Below are 20,366 nucleotides of genomic sequence, written 5' to 3'. Positions count from 1 at the left end.
TGCTAGTACTGAGGTAACCGTCGTAATCCACTAGGTAATTATTTTGATTTTTTTTTTGTTTTTAGGTGTATTTTGCAATATAGTATTATTTGAAAAAAGTAGAGATCGACGTTTGCCAGGCGGGGTTGGTGCCTAACACCTTCCAATCCCGTAACCTGATCCCCGGACCTATTCTCTATGTAGATCAGTATCTTATCTATTGGTAGAGTCAATATTTGGTTCTTAGACCGTAATAACTAGGTAGCGACTCCCAAACCTCAAAAATCGAAAGCGGATCCGCACACCCCACGAATCAAGGGCACTTTCAGTGGCAACTCCATTGGAGATGTTTTTGAGGATCGAATTTGAAAAATCTCAAATATTGATGCATTGCTAAATAGACCTATTTTTTTATTTTTTTATTTTTTTATTTATTTTGTTTATTTTGGATTTTACTATTTTGTTCTTTTGGCATCTTTTATTAGGATTTTGGTTATTTTGTTTTGGGATATTGTTTTTTATGGTGCAATCGGGGTCACATTGGGTGGCCCATAATAATTTTAAATTTTTAGAATTTGAGGATGGAATGATGGTGGTTGGGATGAGAGTTATGGATTTAAAAAAAATAAATTTAGATGAATTTTTTTTAATGCGTTACTATGCATAGGACGCAAGTTTTGAAAATAAATTATTTGTAAGTGGTGCGCTAAAAAACAAAAAATTTACCTTTTTAAATGTTGTTTGTGATAAGGAGATAATTTCGAGAAAAAAAATTTTAAAAATTAAAATTTTTTTTTTAAGTGGTGTGCGTTTAGTAAAAACATTTTTTTTCTTCGTATATCTTCTTCTCCATATGTGCTGAAAGAAGAGGACATCAAGAAAGGAACAAGAGAGAGATGTCTTTCTTTCTCTTTCTTCCTTCTCTCCAACTCTCCTTGCTGCTTCGTCAGCAAACCTTTTTCTCTCCTCCTTCTTCGTGTCCATTAATCTTGAATAAACAAACTAATCACCACGAATTCAAGATCTTCGTATCAGAACCAGAAACATCAAAGCATATCCAAATCTGGTTGAGGGTTCTTCGGTTTAGATTGTTAATGATTTGTTTACAGATTTGTTTTTAGAAGATTATTGTTGGACAACTTTGATTGATTCGTTGAGAATATGGAGTCTTTCGAAAGCGAATCCGATTCACATCAGAGATGTTTGGTTTGATAATCTTGAAGAAGGATTTGCTCTAATTAGGGAAATCATAGATGATTATCCATACATCACCATGGATACAAAGTTTCTTGAAATTGTTTTTAGTCTTGTTGGAAATTTCAACAACAGTTCCGATTACCATTATCAGACATTGAAGGTAAATATCAATATGTTGAAATTAATCCAGTTAGGGTTAACCTTTTCAAATGAGGAAGGAAATCTTCCTACGTGTGGAACTGACATTCTGTATTTGGCAATTTGATTTTCGCGAATTTAACGTCAATGACGACGTCTTTGCGAATGATTCCCTTGAGCTTTTAAGCCAAAGCGAGATCGATTTCAGGAAGGACATCAAGATGGGCATCGATATGCATTGGTTTGGTGATCTATTGATGTCATCTGAGATTGTTTTGAACAATAACGTTCATTGGGTGGCGTTCCGTAGCAGATATGATATTGGATATTTATTAATGCTCTTTAACTTGCCAAAAACTCAGGTTGGACCCCTTGATCTGATTAAAATGTATTTTCCAACTGTTTATGATATTAAGCATCTTATGAAGTTCTGTAATAGTCTTCATGATGGATTAAACAAACTTGCGGAACTGTTGGAAGTCAAGAAGATTGGAATCTATCATCAAGCGGGTTCAGATAGTTTGCTTACAGCTTTTCTTTTAAGAAATTGAAAGACTCTATCTTTAGTGGATCAACTAAGAGGTATGCAAGTGTGTTGTATGGTTTAGGTGTTGAGAGGACGAAGTACTAATTGAAAATAATTAAAAAAAAAAAAGGTTGTATTAGGTTGCTGGTAGCAACACATAAATAAGAAAAAAAAAATGAGTTGAAGTTTTGTGTTGTTGGCAACATATTGCAGGTTGACAACAATATGATGATAAAAGACAAATCGTGAGTGTTGCTGGCAACAACATAAAAAGTTTTGTTTTATAATTTTAAAATAATAATAATAATAAAAAATAGGTTAGTTTAACTAACTTAGTAAGATTCCTTTCTTACTAAGAGTCATTGATCTCATCATGTAGCACGCCAAAGAGGTAATCCAACGCCACGTGCTTGTAGCGGATCAAATCCTGAAAATTTTTAAAGTAAAATTTTCAAGAAATTTTTTTAAATTAATTTTCATTTCGAATTTTGATTTTTAAATTTGAAATTTCATAATCACTTATTTTGAAAACCTTTGACCTAAATTTCTTATTTTTAGAATTGATTTTTTCTCTTTTGGTCCAAGTCTTTTTCGTCAAATCTAAAAGATTATGGTGTTGGATTATCGATGCAATGAACCACATTTGCCTAATAACTCTTAGTTAAATTTGAAATCTTATGAGTTTGTCACGTTAGTCCATGTTCTCAAAAGATTTGCCATGCCTGTCTTTAAAAAAAAATTGTTCATCACTCTTGATCTCTACAAATGTTAATCTATACTCGACAAAATGTTCATTGAAATCTAAATTTTGGGTTGCCCAAAACGATCCTTGATTGGACCATAAATAAGGAAAAAAATCCTTTTGTTTTCAAATAAAAATAAAATAAAATTTTTTTGTGCCTGTTTCAATATTGGATCTGATTGATTATTCCTTGTGCTATACTGATTGACTATCTATCTAATATGCCATAATCCTGATTGTTATACCTTTTGATAAGCATACCTTGATCTTGATTTTGATATGATGGTGTGATAGTCATATGGTTTGATCTGGCCCACGTGCCCATTTATCTGAAAAAGGCCCTGGGCACACCCCACCCTGTTTTACACACACCACTAGCACATTTATATTATTACATTACACGATTGCATGTCTCTTATAGCCAACGTGGCATTAGTGTATGGCCCGGTTTCCTCGTGAGATACGACGTCATGCATAAAAATCACAACTCCAGTCACGTACCTTTATGGTATATAAAACTGGGGCATCAATACCGTTCGATCAGGTGACACTGAAAGGTATATCGATGCACCCAGCCTAGAGCAACCTGAGCCTTTGTCCTATTATAAGCTGCAAAGTCACATGTCTCGATCGCCAACCTTAGACTCGTACCTATACGGTACATCAAAAGTAATTTAAGTTCACTAATTACATTTCTTGGTCAAAACCAGTGCCTAAGCGAGATCCTGCCCCGATGCACTACGGTACTAGGGGGATAGACTACGTCTATTCTAGAAGAGAGGTGATTTAAGAGTGCCCTTACTCAGCATCGTGCGCCACCTCTCAACTGGGGAGTAAACTAACTGTTTTTGACTTTAGAGATTTGAGTTGGAGTCTTAGACTATCACCTATATAGTATATCAAACCAAGTCACCACGTACCATCTGATTGAGCACGCTCGAGAGGTGTATATGTGCACTTGGGCAAGGGTGGCCGGATAAATTACATTGCACGTAGTAAACATAAAGTTTAGGAGCCTTCCTATATGTCACGACCTGAACTGACTATGGGTGTTCTCAGGTTGTTCTATTCTATCCAATGTGTGAAGTGGGCGGACCAGTTCAAACTATTCAAATTAAATCCTTAATATCGGTCTGACCCAATGTGTGAAAAGTAAATCAATTGGCCCAATCAACAAATGGATCAAACTGATCAACACCAGACCAGTTGGACCAATTGGTTTTACTTTCAAAGATTCAGACTATTTACACTAAAAAGATTTGATCTTAAAGTCAAATTAATTTGTCTGAGGGTCAAATTAATTTGTCTGATTGAGGTTCTATCCCAATCAGGAGTAGACCCGTGACTAACCTTTATCACCTTTGTGGCCATTATAGACTTACAGTGCATTTGGATTCGATGTTTTCCACAGGACTTAGGCTAATTTATATTAAATAATCATGTGGTTTAGAATCAAACCTTCAGAATCAATGGTTAATCTTACATACTCAGGTAATAATTGCCCTCAAATGTTCTAAATCGTCATCTGTATCACTTTGGGTCCGTGTCAAAGGAGTCGTCAAGCCAAAGTGCCAATAACAAGTCCATGTGGTCTAACGCTGCACCATAGTATTATGTCCATCCACCCAGAAAAACCTCTTCGCTTTGTAGATAAGCATCCCTGAGTTTTCTTTTAGTTTCAATTCAGTTAGTCTTTCTTTAATTTTCAAGTTTCAGTCAAGTTAGAGTCTATGTTTTTATTCCTTCTAATAAATAAAAAAGCTTTTGATTATCCCGCGTGCAATATTTTTGTGAACATAAAATTTGACATGAGGAATGACTAAAGGCTCACTAATCAAGCTTGATAAATATTGGAATTAAATAGTACACTCAAAAAGTACACATTGGTGATTTATTATCCTCAGGGGAATATGAGAGAATAATAAACTTATTTGAGAAATTCAACAATATTCCTGCATGGCCTCATGAGGATATATCGATAGATTACACCAAAATAGATCAAGTCCTGAAGTTGAGATGAAATTTAAAATCTAAGATTATCAATCAAGAATGATGTAGTTGAAACCATTAACAAAGGTGATAAGATACAAAAGATGGGATCCATCATATTTTTCACTCGAGAGAGAGCGTTTTCATTCGTAAAAGAATAAGAAATTTTTCGAAGGTCCGAAAGTGTTGAATGAGTCAATGTCAAATACAAAGAACTCAATCACACTCAATTTCATATAAGAAGATTGAAGAATACTCCTTCTCAAAAGAAAATCTTATTCGACAGAGTAATATAGACATCAAATTTTCTGGAACCTTGACCAAATTAGTTACTATTTCATCAGAGGAGGCTTTTTTTGGTCGAACCATTTTCCTGTCTTATCAAGAAAAAGATAACATTCTTTAGCCCTTCGTAGCCTCTAAAAAATCAGTAGCCTTTTCTTACTAAACCATACCAACCAATCTCGGGAGGGAAGTCTAGTATGAATTACATTTTGACCTGATCTCAAAAGAGAAAAGAAATATTTGGGGTATGTAGGCTACTTGAGAATTTACTTCAGGCCCGATCACAAAAAAAATGTATTCTCTTAAGAAAAGTGTCATCCAAAAGGAAAATCTTTTATTAAAAGGTTCAAAAGACAAGAATGCCAAACTAGGGATATTAGAAAAACGAGAATAAAAGAATTGATAGAAAAGAAAATAATGCCAAGTTAGGGGCATTAAAAAAAGAGTCAAAAGAATTTACAAAAAGAATGCCAAACTAGGGGCATTAGAAAAAAGAGAATATCAGACTAGGGGTATTTTGGAAAGTTGAGCCATATACCTTTTCTTTCTAAATCATGTCCTAAGCATACCTATTAAGTCTTCCTAAATGCTAATTGACTCGGTTAAGGTCCAAGCAACCAAGAAGTTTTCGAGTTGAATATTCAAGATCATTAAGAAGAAAAAAACCCACAAAGTTGAAACCCGAAAAGGCGACTTAGGTAAAAGTTAGGGCATAACCATAAAAAAAAGTCCTGTTAGGTTGAAAACTTGAAATGGTGACTTAGGCAAAAATCAAGGTATTATCAAAAGAAGAAAATAAAGTCCGCTAGATTAAAAATTTGATGAGGCGATCTAGGCAACAATCAAGACATCATCAAATGGGAGGAAATGTCCTATCAAGAAAAAAAATCCAGAAGGAAGTTTATTAGAGGATGTAGAAAATTATTCAAGTCACAACATTCATTTTCAATTGAAAGCTCACATCTGATGAAGATAGTGCTGAAGTCTAAGATACTCAGAAGTCATCTTAAACATTGTAGGTTATTTAAGAGTATGTTTATTTGTTCAAGTGTTCGCTAAGGGAAAATGTAGAACCATAGACCACTTTGAAAAGAAAATCTTCTATTCTAGTAATCATCAAGATTTTAAGTTCAGCTTATGCATTTCTCAAAAGAAATTGATTAAATTCTTTATTACACATATGATAATCTTAAGAGACTTGAATTTAATGGAATGTCGATTCTTTTGTCTGTCATATATCAGAATCCATAGTTGTTCGTTCATATTTTTCAAGTGAAATCTATTTCATCAGTTTTATAGTCAAGTTCTAGTTAGAAGCCAACCTTGAAACTAGGGGCATTTTTTTAGAATAACTGTGACTTCGAAGTTTTCATTCTTGATCATATGATAAAAAGTAAAATCTTACAAAAGTTTAAAAGTCCGTCGAAGCCCAATGATAATTATGAATCCAAATGCATGATAAGCCAATAAAGGCTCAATCTTTCAAATTTTGAACTCGATAATACCGAGTCTTTAACTAATTCAAGCTCGAGAAGCATGGCTCCAAAAAATTTGAGTCCGAGAAACGAGACTCAAATTTTTTGAATCATAGAATGAATAGCTTTTTTGAAGTGCCTACAAACCTAAGTTCGAGTCCGAGAAACGAGACTCCAACTTTTTGAATCATAGAATGAGTAGATTTTTTGAAGTGCCTACAAACCTAAGTTTGAGTCTGAGAAACGAGACTCCAACTTTTTGAATCATAGAATGAGTAGGTTTTTTGAAGTGCCTACAAACCTACGTTCAAGTCTAAGAAACAAGACTCCAACTTTTTGAATCATAGAATGAGTAGGTTTTTTGAAGTGTAAACAAACCTAAGTTCGAGTCCGAGAAACAAGACTCCAACTTTTTGAATAATAGAATGAATAGGTTTTTTGAAGTGCTTACAAACCTAAGTTCGAGTCTGAGAAACAAGACTTTAACTTTTTGAATCATAGAATAAGTAGATTTTTTTAAGTGTGTACGAACCTCAATTTGATTCCGAGAAATGAGACTCCAACTTTTTGAATCTTAGAATGACTAGGTTTTTTGAAGTACCTACAAACCTAAGTTCGAGTCCCAGAAACAAGGCTCTAACTTTTTGAATCATAGAATGAGTAGATTTTTTGAAGTGCCTAGAGACCTAAATTCGAGTCCGAGAAATGAGACTCCAACTTTTTGAATCATAGAATGAGTAGGTTTTTTAAAGTGCCAACAAACCTAAGTTCGAGTTCGAGAAACGAGACTCCAACTTTTTGAATCATAGAATGAGTAGGTTTTTTGAAGTGTATACAAACCTAAGTTTGAGTCCTAGAAACAAGACTGTAGACACCCTAATTTGCACAAACCCGTAGGAAAATTCAAATTTTCTCGAATTGATTCTAACTAAGAACTCAAGCCTATCACTGACCTGCATTGCCACTTGGCATCATTTTTATGCATACATGCATACATGCATCATGTCACATAGTTTGCATGCTCAACCTTGTCCCTAATCCAAGTCCATCACCCATTCACTGCTCCATCACCCATACCATTCCTAACTCTATCTAAGTCCAAGACAAAGTCCATCTTCTAACCCAAATCCAAGTCCATTATTTTAGCCCACTTTCAAAGCCCAAAGTCCATAACCCAAGTTCACTCTAAGCCCAACACCAAGCCTATTCTCTCACATCCCCTCAAAATGTGACACATGTTGATCTCCCATAAGCCCTCAATACCCAATGCATCATCTAATTGGAGAGTCAACTCCCCCTTGTGAAAATTCAAGAATGCCCTTCCCAAAAAGGTTAGTCAAACCAAAAAGATACTTTGATCTTTGATAATAATCCATAAAGTTGAGAAAACTTTCAATCATACCCTCAAAAGGTGGGAATCTTCAAGTACATACACGGAGTTCTCCCATTAGTCCATTTCAAAAACATATATCCACCCATTTCTTTATGAGTTATTTACAAATGAACCAAGATCTACTTTTCACCTACTACTTCACCTTTACACATGTCATTCTCCTACTCACCCTCGCAAAAAGTACTTTGTTCTCCCATTGGTCCATTTAAAAAAATATCCTTCCACTATTGCTTTATAAGTTATTTACAAATGAACAAAGGTCTACTTTTCACCTACTACTCCACTTTTACACATGTCACTCCCCTATTCAACCTCCTAAAAGTACTTTTATTCTCTTACCTCTATTTACCAAAAAATCAAAAATCAAAGAATGTTTTTAGGATTTCTTCACAAATGTCATTTTTACCCTCATACAAATGAAAAATCCAAAAAGAAACAACCTAAACCTCATGTCCATTTTCTTCATTTTTAGGGTTGGACCACTTTATCCCCAAAAGTTCTCCAAAAACTCTATAAATACTCTCATTTTCTAAGAACAATTCATGCTCTCAAGCCCCCATCTTTCAACCCAAAACTCTACTAAAATTTTTACTCATTCTCTCATCTTCTAAACTTCAACCCTCAACTATCTCACTCAACTCTCAAGTCTACCTTTCAAGGTTCAAGTTCATCAAGGGACAATGTGGGGTTTAAGATGTAATTTATTTATTTTAAAGCTTGCATCTTCTTCTTCTACCCCTCTCATTTTCTTCTTTCTAGAAGCTTTAGGATGTAATGCATACCTTCTCCCATCCCCAGTTGATTGGACTAAGGTTCGATCGAAAGGATGGGGGTTGAAGCTCTTTTCACCTCAATCTCATGCATCATATTGTACACAATGCACACACTCACCTATGCATGGCAATCATGAAGAAAGGTGTCACCCTCTTGATGGGGTGAAACACAAAGTTTCTTGCCATGCATACATGCATCAAAGTTATGGCCTCAAGGGAACTCCATCATATAGTCTCTCTAAAAGCTAAAACCTACATTCATATGCATAAATTTAATGTGACTACATGGGTCATTCTTTTCCATAGAATGCCTTTAATGTCATTTTGAAATCAAAACCCTTTGAAAAAGGGACATTTCACTCTAATGCACATACCACCATTTTCATGCATTCTCATGCATTTTAGTATTTATTTTTCTTAATTTTTACAAAATAAAATGGCCAAGCAAGGTAACCACCTTTGGTGGAGAGGATGGGGTGCTTAACACCTTCCCCATCCTCTAACCGGACCTCCTTACCTAGATCTTAGGTAAACTTTGCCCTTTCCAACGCATGAGAGTCATTACAATGCCATGGAAAAATGGTTTTCAAAAAATTGATTCGGGTGCCCATTCACCCCCATTTCCAAAAAATAATGGTGGCGACTCCAAACAATGTAGTATTGAGATTCATGGCGAACATTTCATGTCTACAAAGACTCCAACCTTTGAATCATAGAATGAATAGGTTTTTTGAAGTGCTTACAAACCTAAGTTCGAGTATGAGAAACAAGACTTTAACATTTTGAATCATAGAATGAGTAGGTTTTTTGAAGTGTGTACGAACCTAAGTTCGAGTCCGAGAAATGAGACTCCAACTTTTTGAATCATAGAATGACTAGGTTTTTTGAAGTACCTACAAACCTAAGTTTGAGTCCTAGAAACAAGATTCCAATTTTTTGAATCATATAATGAGTAGGTTTTTTGAAGTGCCTATAAACCTAAATTCGAGTCTGAGAAATGAGACTCCAACTTTTTGAATCAAAGAATAAGTAGGTTTTTTGGAGTGCCTACAAACCTAAATTCGAGTCCGAGAAACGAGACTCCAACTTTTTGAATCATAGAATGAATTAACATGATTGTTTAAGTTCCTGTAAACCTTAGCTAGAGTTCGATAAACGAGATTTAAATTTTTTTGAACTCTAAAAAAGTATTTTGGTAGGATTTAATGAAGTTTCTACATCACCTACCTCGTTATTCAAACTTACCATAATTCAATATTGTGTGATTGTCTTCATTGCGTATGTACATTTCAATTTGAATCATCATTGTCAGTAAGAGAAGACCTCTAGGACCTGACATTCTTTTCTAATCAAGGAGAGTTTATTCTTAATGATCCGAGAAAATACTCATTAAGCATTACACCATTGCACACACGTGTACTTTTATGTTAGTCTAGGATAATTTTTCAAAATTCAAGGATCTAACATTGTTAGTGAGAGCTCGCACTCGAAGACCTGATAATTTTTTAGTTCGGGGAGAGTTTTACCCTCAAAGATACGAACGTCTCGAATAATTATTAAATCAAGATGGAAAATGAACTGCCACTAGCTTTGGCATTCGGATATCGCACTATCTACTAAAATAGATTTGCTATCTAGGTTGTTTCAACCCTCTGCCAAAGAGGGCCATCTGTAAACATCTCATTTTTGCACTCGCCTGATCAATCAACTCATATTAAATTAACTTTTTTCTTTAGGTTCTTTTTTCAGAATTTAATCTTTTATAATTTTATGGTAGTAGATCATGTTTTTAAATGGCAAAAATTGATGTAGTTGGAATCCACTCCAAGGTATGTTGGGTAACATATTAACCCCATAGACTTGAATTTTATGATGTTGATTCAACTCCAGGGTTTGCTCGGTAACAAAATTCATTAAACAAGGTTCTCTTGGAGTTGTTAGAACTACAAGGGAATTTTTGTAATAAAATGCAACTGTTAGGCCTACCTAGTAAATCTCTCGACGTAATTTGTTGGCTCATCTATGTAAGAGATTTACCATTTAATACTGATAAAAATCAATCAAGACATTAGCATCATTGTGCATCATGCCAAAAAGTTGGAGATTTATATGACTCCGACTTTGAAGTGGGCAACCTACTTTAAATTTGGAAAGAACCCTCCTTATTACTATTAGATTTTATGTATTCAAAATCTTAAAACATAACTTTAATATACATTGATTTTCTCAATAGGATCTAATCTATTACATATCTCAAACATGCTATTCATTAAATGTAAAATGAATTAAGGGTACTTACCTTGTCTCAGTATGAAGTCTTTCATTTAAAACGTTATAGGTGTGCCTCTCTGTCCACGTGTTCTTAGAAGCTTTCAAAACCTCATTCAAGTTGATCATTTCTTCTAGACTCACTTTATCTATTCTCTCTATATGGATTGACTAAGTATTAGTGATCAATGGATATCACTCTTATGAACTCTTTACTTTATGTGTTTTCTACACCCACATTCTCTCTATTCGTATATTCTAATATGGAGTCGTCGGTCCCCTTTTATATATGAAGGTTGAGGGCCTAGAGTTACTCTTGCAATAAGTTTCCTATCCATCAAGGTTTACTAACTTTAAAAAATTCTAATGATATTGGGATTCTTTAAGTATAGATATCTATAATGTAAATAGAATCATTGTGCAACTAAAATAACAAAACCGAGAGGTCAATTGGGTCACATGACATAGAACTCTAACAGTTACAAGACATGTGGCATTTTAAATTTATTCCACACCCCTACATTTCCACCAAAATTTGAAACACCTCCTTAAAAATGCCACGTGTAATCCAATAAAGAGGTTCCTTCAAAATTTTGAAATGGGTTGTCCTCTTCAAAGTTTTTTCCCATTTATACATTGATAAGAGTCCGATTAACCTTACAAAGTTTGTAAGGATTTCACCCTTTCTAAGTGTGATGCCCTGCCAAACAGTAACACAAATCCCAAGATCAGATCTAAAGATATTAGGTGGCACCTCGAAATTTGGACATGGCTCCCTCTATTTCTGTTAGCGTTCCACGGAACTCGAAAACCTGAATATCCAATTACAACAAATCATGTATAGCCAATGCAATCACGGAACATAACAGTAGAAGACTAAATACATCGAACATGTAAGTAAATCAGAGTATAGAAGTTTAACAATATACATAATTACAAAAATACTCTCACTTTAACATGAACCTAATACTTGACCCCAAAATCTATGAACATCTTAGACGAAATTGACCACACTGAAGGGTGCAGCCCTAATGCTCACCATTCAACAGACTCTGGTCGTCGATCTGACCAACTAGATACTCCTCACTTGCTGACTCTACGTCTGCCTCGGTAACTACAAGTTCTGAAACTAAAAAAAGAAGAAAGAAATGGTGAGTAACATTGGTTACCCAATAAGTCCATAACCAATTCCTACAAATAATCTCTCTTAAAAATGGTTGAGTAAACCTATTTAACATTTTAATACTTGTAAAACTTTATAAAATAAAATACGATTAACTGGTACGTATAGCTAGGGATGAGCAACTAAACAATTTAAAAGTGCATATAACATCAATCATCAGTATTCACTATACATTTCCATTTTTATACAAATATAATTGACAATATTGAAATGATAGGCATGTTTTTCAGATTATATTGCAAAATAAAACAATAGCTACATAACACACATTGGTGGATTAGTAGAATTTGAAAGTTGGGATTCACAACTAGATCATACCTAGTCGGAACATGATATTCCAAAATAAAGTATTAGTTCTTGATGTTGTGGCTGATCGTTGTTTACCACACTTGCGAGACCATTTCTCTAGTTTAGACTGGCCATTTGCTGTTATCGTAAATAATGGGTCTCTTTTCGATGTGTCAGAATGTTTGACTACTACTAGATTGTTAGTGATTACTGACTAATCATTTTCGTCGATGCCTGTAGACACCCCATTTTTGCACTCGCCTGATTAATCAACTCGTCAACCCGATCGCAAGGATTCCCAATGATGGATGTGTATTCCATTGCTTTACTTTGTTACCAGAAATGTTTCAGAAATCCGGATGAGGTATCTCGAACTGACAAAACCTTAGAAACCACGCTACGCTAGGAAAATACGACCCCAGAAAATAGAAATCATCATCTTGCAAATAAAAAAGAAGCTTCACGATGAAAATCACTAAAAATTACCAAATTACTAAAATACCCCTGACATCAAAACAACCCTAGAGCCTACGTTACGCTTAGGAAAACTCTCTCAAACACATAAAATAACAAATCGAAACCAAATAAATCATTTCGCCATTTTCACAGAATTTGACAAGATTACGAAAATGCCCCTCATAAAGTTCATGATCGTTTCACACAAAAAATTTCATAAATGACACAAACCAACATTCTCATTGAATTCCTTACGAAAAACTGATTCTAAAACATCCTAGAACATCAAAAACCGACTTGAAACGTGAAAAGTCCTCTCCGGGGGCAAAACGGTAATTTCACAATTTTCATAATTAAAAAATTCGAAATTAATAAATAAAACATTAAATAATTAAATTTAAACATTAATAAAATTAATTTAAAAATTTGAACCTAAAAAATCGATCAATCGGACTCTCAGGCAAAATCGTTGAGGGTTCGTGGGATATTTCTTTAAGGACCCCTCCATTTGGGGGTCCAAAGAATTAAAGAAATAATGGAGGGGCCTTCTCCAAAAATTAAAGTCAATCAAGAAAGACTAAGGTCAATGTATTAAAGTCAATCAAGCGAGACTGAAGTCAAAATTAAAGTCAATTAAGCAAGACTAAAGTCAAGATATTGAAAGTCAATCAATTAAGACTAAAGTCAAAACATTAAAAGTCAATCAAATAAGACCAAAAGTCATAATAGAATTATAATTGATTAATAACTCTATCTAATAGAGTTCTAACTTAAAACCAATTCTACTTAAAACAATTTGAATTAAAACACAATTCTACCTAAAACAATTTTAATTAAAACACAATTCTACCTAAAACAAGTCAAATTAAAACACAACTCTAATTAAAAGATCTCTAATTAAACACTAACTCTATCCAAATCAACCCCTAAAAACATCTATAAATAGAGGTGCTCACACCCTATTTTCGTATCAAATTATAAACCCTAAGAGAAGTAGGTCTAGAAGCTCCCCTAGCCCCCCATAAACCCTAGTTTTGGAGCCCCAACTCCTTAGCTAACATCCCTCCTTCAATTTTAGTCTAGAGAACACCCAAAAGCCTTCTAAAAACACCCCCAAAGTCCGCAACGAATTTGAAGAGTTCAGATTCAAAAAACAAGGAGATACCTTGCCTCGGAGATCCGAAGACAAATCCGGAAACAGAACGTAGCAAGGGAGCACGGTACAAGGAGCTCTTTTGTCAGATCTGAGGGAGTAAAGTACTTGCATCGGAAAGGTATTATTTTTTTATTTTCTATTTTTATCTAGGTTTTAGCAATGTAATCTACTTGGGAATTTAGTAGAGACCGGCTTTGGCCGGGCGGGGTTGGTGCCTAACACCTTCCAACCCCGTAACTTGATCCCCGAATTCAGTTTTTTTGGTTTTAGATTAGTTTTTATCCATTTAGAGTCATTGATCGGTTCCTAGACCGTAATAACTAGGTGGCGACTCCCAAACCTCAAGGGTCAAAAGCGGATCCGCGCACCCCGCGGATCGAGGGCGCTTTCAATGCCTGTCAGGCATGCATGTGATTCTTAAAATAAATAACTCTAATCATAGACGACTACTTTTACAATACAAGTTCACTAGTAAAGATAGAAAGGAATAAACCTAGATTCTATTTGTGACTCTACTCTCATACGCGTCTCATACCACGTATAAGCTTGGTGGTACCTACCATACATCCCAAGATAGTACACCTGTAAACACCTCATTTTTGCATTCACCTGATTAATCAACTCATCAACCTGATTGCGACGATTCTCAATGATGAATGATTATTCCAATGCTTTATTTGTGACTAGATATGTTTCAAAAATTCGGATGAGATATTTCAAACTAACAAAACTATAGAAAGCACGTTATGTTAAAAAAATATAACATCAAAAACATAGAAATCATCATTTTGTAGACAAAAAAGAAGTTTTATAATAAAAATAATTAAAAAACTATCAAATTACTAAAATACCTCTAACATCAAAACATCCTTAAAGTCCCCCTTATGTTTATGAAAACCCTTTCGAACACATAAAATAATAAAGTGAAACCAAATAAATCATTTCGTCAATTTTCACCAAATTTGACAAAATTACGAAAATACCCCTCATAGGGTTCACAGTCCTTTCATGCAAAAAAATTTGTAAAGGGCACAAACCCATAATCCCATTGAATTCGTTACGAAAAATTGAGTCCAAAATATTTCAGAATATCGAAAAACGACTTAAAATGTAAAAGTTTTCTTCAAGGCAAAGTGGTAATTTTCTAATTTTAAAAATTTTTAATTTTAAAATTAATAAATAAAACATTAATTGACGTAAAGTGAAATCTTAATAAAATTAATTTAAAAATCTGAATAAAGAAAATTAATCAATTAGGCCTTCAAGCAAAATTATTGATGGTTGCCCACTTATTTAAGTGGAGCCCCCTGATATTTATTAAAAGACCCCTCTATCTAGGGGCCTAAAGAATTAAAATATAATTTAGGGGGATTTTTCAAAAATCAAAAATATATTATTTCATTGTACGTAAGAATTAAAAGCCTAATCTAAAGTAACCTTGTCAATCAAATAAGACTTAAGTCAAAACCCTAATTCACCTTATCTAAAAGGAGATCTAGTCAAACCCTAATTTTTCCAAAAAAATCTATAAATAGGTCTCCACAACCTATTCTCACCGGTGCAAAAAAATCATAAAAACAATAGGTCAAAAAGTCTCCTTAACCTTTTCCAAACCCTAATTTTGAAGTCCTAACTCCCTACCTATCATCAAAATCCCAGTTTTTACTTAAAAAATCCCTAAAAACCTTTCAAAAACACATAAAACTCTCTTAAAAAAGTCAAGAAACACTCAGATCTAGAAGAAAAATATTTCAACTTCGAGATCAGAAACAGATCCAGTGATGGAGGAATAACAAGGAAACTCATACAAGGATACTCTCTGCCAGTACTAAGGGAACCGTCGTAATCTACTAGGTTATCTATTGGTAGAGTCAATATTTGGTTCTTAGACCATAATAACTAGGTGGCGACTCCTAAACCTCAAAAATCAAAAGCAGATCCGCACATCCTGCGGATTGTGGACGGTTTTAACACCACTCCGGATGATATGATGTACTATCCCTTCAAGCATTCACAGATTCTTTTACAACTCACAAAATAGCTACATATATATATATATACATATCATTTTCTTTGAAAAGAAAAGAGGAATTAACAATACAAGGTTGATAATGGATATCTAGTTTCCTACCATGCAACTGTAGCCACCCGGATTAACCTAAATAACTCAGCGTCTTGCACTAACAAAATTTAAATAAGCATGCAACCAATCATTATCCCTGGATATCTCTTTGCCAACCTACACACAACATACAATATAAAATGCAGACATCACCCCTTGAGTGTGATTTTAACAAGATACCCTTTCATTGTTTTCCTAATTTTTTGACATTTTCATTTTTCATCTTTTCAAGCACAACATTCCTTTTTTAATCCTTCAAAGTTATTTTATTTATTCAATCGAAAAAAGAACCATCAAAGCTTACTCAAAATAGGGTCTCGACGATGCACGAAACTAAAGTTGTGAAAGCTGATGAAAATTTGGTTAAGTGTTGAAAACTCAATTTTTCAAAGTTCTTGAAATTGAAAATGGATTTTTGAAAATGAAAGTCTTGAACACAAGATTCGACACTATGTAATTTTTATTGCCTAATTCAAAGTAACACAAAAGATATTCATTTTCGAAAATTGGTCGAAAATGTTGAAATTTATGTTTCGTTCATGAAACCAAAATCGGATTTGCACCTTTGAGTTTTGGATTTTGAAACCATTCTCATTGTTCCGAAATGGGGGTAAAACCTTAATTTCATTAAAGAACTTAAAGTAAATAGAAAGTAAAAACTAAAGAGAACATTTACATTAATGCTTTTAATGAAATAAATGGTTGAAATGCATGTACAAATGAAGGAGAGTTCAAGGTAAAACACAAGGGTCAGTTTTTGAAAAAAAATGTTAAGCACGGTAGATCATGGTAGGACCATGGCCAAGGATGGTGGAACTGTCAGGAAATAGCAGTTTCACGAATTTTTGATTTTTTGTCTTATTTTTTGAGTTTTTCGTTCGCTCTTCGATTCTACTAACCTACCCACGAATTAATATTAAAATAATATGAAAATAAATCAAACCATGAGGTGGCGTGATTTTAGAAATACATAAAACAACATTCTACTATTTAAAAAAAAATAATAAGTTTTGTAAAAACCTAAATGCAAATTTTTGAAATCTACGACTACTAATAAGAATTGAGAGTCCCTTACAAGTTGTGGTTGTTAGACATGATGGGCTAGCTTGGAAATCAAAGATCAATGATGTGGAACTTCAAAATGGGGTGAACTTGGGTGCCAATGATCGGGTTGGTCGCGAAACCCTCGATGAAAGTGTCCTCCTTCTTTCAACAACGATGGACTACTCTTTTTCAAATTAGATGGGATTCCAAGTGGGTATAATCGAACCTACATGCTGTCTTTGGTGAGGGACCAAGAGAAAGAAAAGGAAATAAAGGTTGAATGGGGTGAGAATGTGGAGCTCGTCGATACCGATGACTTTTCCTTCTTCTTCGACGATCAACACAGACTTGATTGCGAGGGATCTCGTCAAGAATGGGTCGAAACCATTAGGTTGGAAAATTGGCTGGTTCTTTGTGAGTTGGAAAAGAGAAAATGAAATAGAAAGAATGACTTAGTTATTTTTATAAAGAGCTAGAGGGCATTTTTGTATTTCTCATTCGTTTACATTTGTGACAGTAACTTGACCATTCGGAATTGGAAAATGACAAATGAGTAATCCATTTTGAATATTTTTTCATTGCGGATCTAACGGTGATGTTGAATTTTTCTGATTCTCACTCTAACGAAATTTCACTATTGTAGGTCCCACTCAACAAGAAATTCGAAGATTTTATAACTTTTTCATCCGAACTTGGATTCGAACTTGCTTACAAGCTAAAATATATATTCCGACCTTTTTGAGTCTAATGGTGAAGTCAATTTTCCTTGAAAATGAGCATAACAATACCCGACTGTTTTACTCTAAATCCTTACTTCGAAATTTTTCTCAAAATATCACCATTTTGATTTCTTCGAAACTCGAGTTAAAAACTTGGGGCATTACATTAAGGGTCCTTAGACTTACATTGTGGTATCCAAAAACATGATCTGATGCTTTAGGGTTGTAGACGACAAAATTCTATGAACTTTGCAAAAATATTCCAAAAAAAATTATTATTCTTAATCGTTGAATTTCAATTTTAAGTTTGGGAGTTATGTGGAACTTTTGTAGCTACCCATTTTTTAAAATCTTATATCTATTTCAAAAGAAATTGTTTTTAATTGCTTTTTTAATTTGAGTTTTTTATGAAATTTAGAGGGTTGTAGCGTTGCATTGATGATGTGGTAATCCATTTCACCAAAACGACTTAAAATCTTTACTAAGTTAATAAAGAAAATGTTCTCATTTTATTTAACTTCGATATTTTTTATTTTTCATATATGACTAGACCTTAGTGCTTGATCTATCAATTTTATGAATTTGTGACTATCTCGACCAATCAAATCTGACTGAATATAATGTATGACATAAATTATGTAGATTTACCTTTTCTTGATCTGTGTATAGTTTTTTCGATCTTTAATTAGATTGCTTATCGTCTTATCCATATCACATTTCAAGTATCAACGCGTCTTTGTAGACACCCACAACCATCTGATCTAACAATTCGTCACCCCAATTGCTGTGAATTTTTAATGATGAACAAATAATAATTTGAGAGATCGAAAGCTTGATTCAATTTCTTTGTCTCTTTCCTTTTTTTGGCATTCGATGTAGAAATTAAACACGCTTAGGATCACCATCATATTTCACATTCGAGGTCGAAATTACATATGCCTTGATTTGCTACCATGCTTCGGTTGACCCTAGAAACCATATTACGCTATGTACATACGACCTTGAGACATATAGATAATCACGCTAGACCAAACAAAATTTTTCCCTAACATTTGCGCAAATCGTAAAATAATTGAAATACCCCTAATATTCAATTGATTCTTAGAAATAACGCTACGCTAAATAAACACTCAATTTTTGACCAAAGAATTCCTAAGCCAAAAAATTACAAAATTTGTTAGAAGGACAAAAATGTCCTTAACACTCAACATATACATAGAAACCATGCTATGCTAGGAAATAGGACTTCAAGATACAGAAATAATCATTCTGAAAACAAACTAAACTTTCCTTTAAAAATGGTAAGAAATAACAAAAATGACGAAAATGCCATTTACTAGATAACTAGACACCATGTTGTACTTAGGAAAATACCAAAATGCCTTTCATGACCTCTAAGCTCAATGAAACACCTTACGTAATTGTTTTTGACAAATTCCTCGCAAATTTCGATGTTAAAACATTCCAAAATTTAGTAAAGCAAACTTTAGATTTGAAAGTCCCTTCCATAGGCAAAATAGTCATTTTCCTCAAAATTGACAAGTCGCATTCAACATGGCGTCACTCATGCTTCAAAATTCTCACAAATAGTAACTTTCAAATTTAAAATCTTGAGCAAAATTTGAAATTATAAAAAAATCTTCAACAAATAAGAAAACAAATTGGGAATAATAAAATATTAAAATTCTTCAACAAACTAATCAAAAGCATTAAAAAGATAATTAAGACAATGAATAAAAAAAGAACAAATTTTAGAATTTTAGCAAGTTAAAAAAAATAGTTGGAAAACACTATTAAGATTAATAAGATAAAATATTTTTAAACAAATAAAATAAATCAATAAGAAATTCAAATAAATAAAGAGATACAAAAGAAATTTAACAAATCAAGGAATTTTGGAGCTTACATGTGTTGGCTGGACCTAATTGAAGGTGAAAAGTTTCCTCAAATGTTTTTTCAGACAAGATACCCTTTTTTTGTGTGTTGTAAGAAATCTCTTACAAGATTTTCGAGAAGTTTTCTCTAGGGAAACTAGTTGTTTTTTCGCTCAGAGCCCCAACAACCATTTGACATGTGGCACAAATGACATCAACAATAAGAGAGGAAATTTCTTTGTCCTGTCCACATTGGAAAACAAACATTTCTTGATCAAAGCACCTTGTGGCATTCAAAAACATAATCCAATGCTATGAAGTTGTAGAGGATGAATTTCTACAAACTTAAAAAAAAAGAAAATTGAAAAGCAAATTTTATTTTTCACCATTGAATTTTAATTTTTAAGCTTGGGATAGCAGTCCATTTTCAATTCCCTCTATCAAACTCGAATTTTGATTGATTTATTTATTTTTTAATACAAGTTTTTTCTTAAAATTTAGAAGATTGAGGTGTTAGATTGACAAATGAAAATTCATGTAGGGCTCATTGACCTATTTTAAGATTTAAAATATTAAAATTGAAATTTGTGAGGAGCAAGAGAGAAAATTTCTCTTTATGGTAGATGCCATTTGTGCCACATGTCAAACGACTGTTAGAATGTGAACAAATTTGCTCACAGTCCTATGAGCAAAAACTCATTCCTATAAGGATATTTACGGAGTGATTATTTGCTCAAAGCCACTACAAAATATGAGATA

At 33.6% G+C, this 20,366-nt stretch overlaps 1 pseudogene; it reads left to right on the top strand.

Moving 5' to 3' along the window:
• The first annotated feature begins 875 nt into the window (after window positions 1-875).
• Window positions 876-1,945, top strand: LOC147404619 (putative CCR4-associated factor 1 homolog 6 pseudogene; annotated as a pseudogene).
• Window positions 1,946-20,366: the final 18,421 nt, after the last annotated feature.

The sequence above is a fragment of the Akebia trifoliata genome, chromosome 4 (genome assembly GCF_017979445.1).
Source record: "Akebia trifoliata isolate Shusen 1 chromosome 4, ASM1797944v1, whole genome shotgun sequence".
NCBI lineage: Eukaryota > Viridiplantae > Streptophyta > Magnoliopsida > Ranunculales > Lardizabalaceae > Akebia > Akebia trifoliata.
This window is presented reverse-complemented; position numbering and strand designations above follow the sequence as displayed.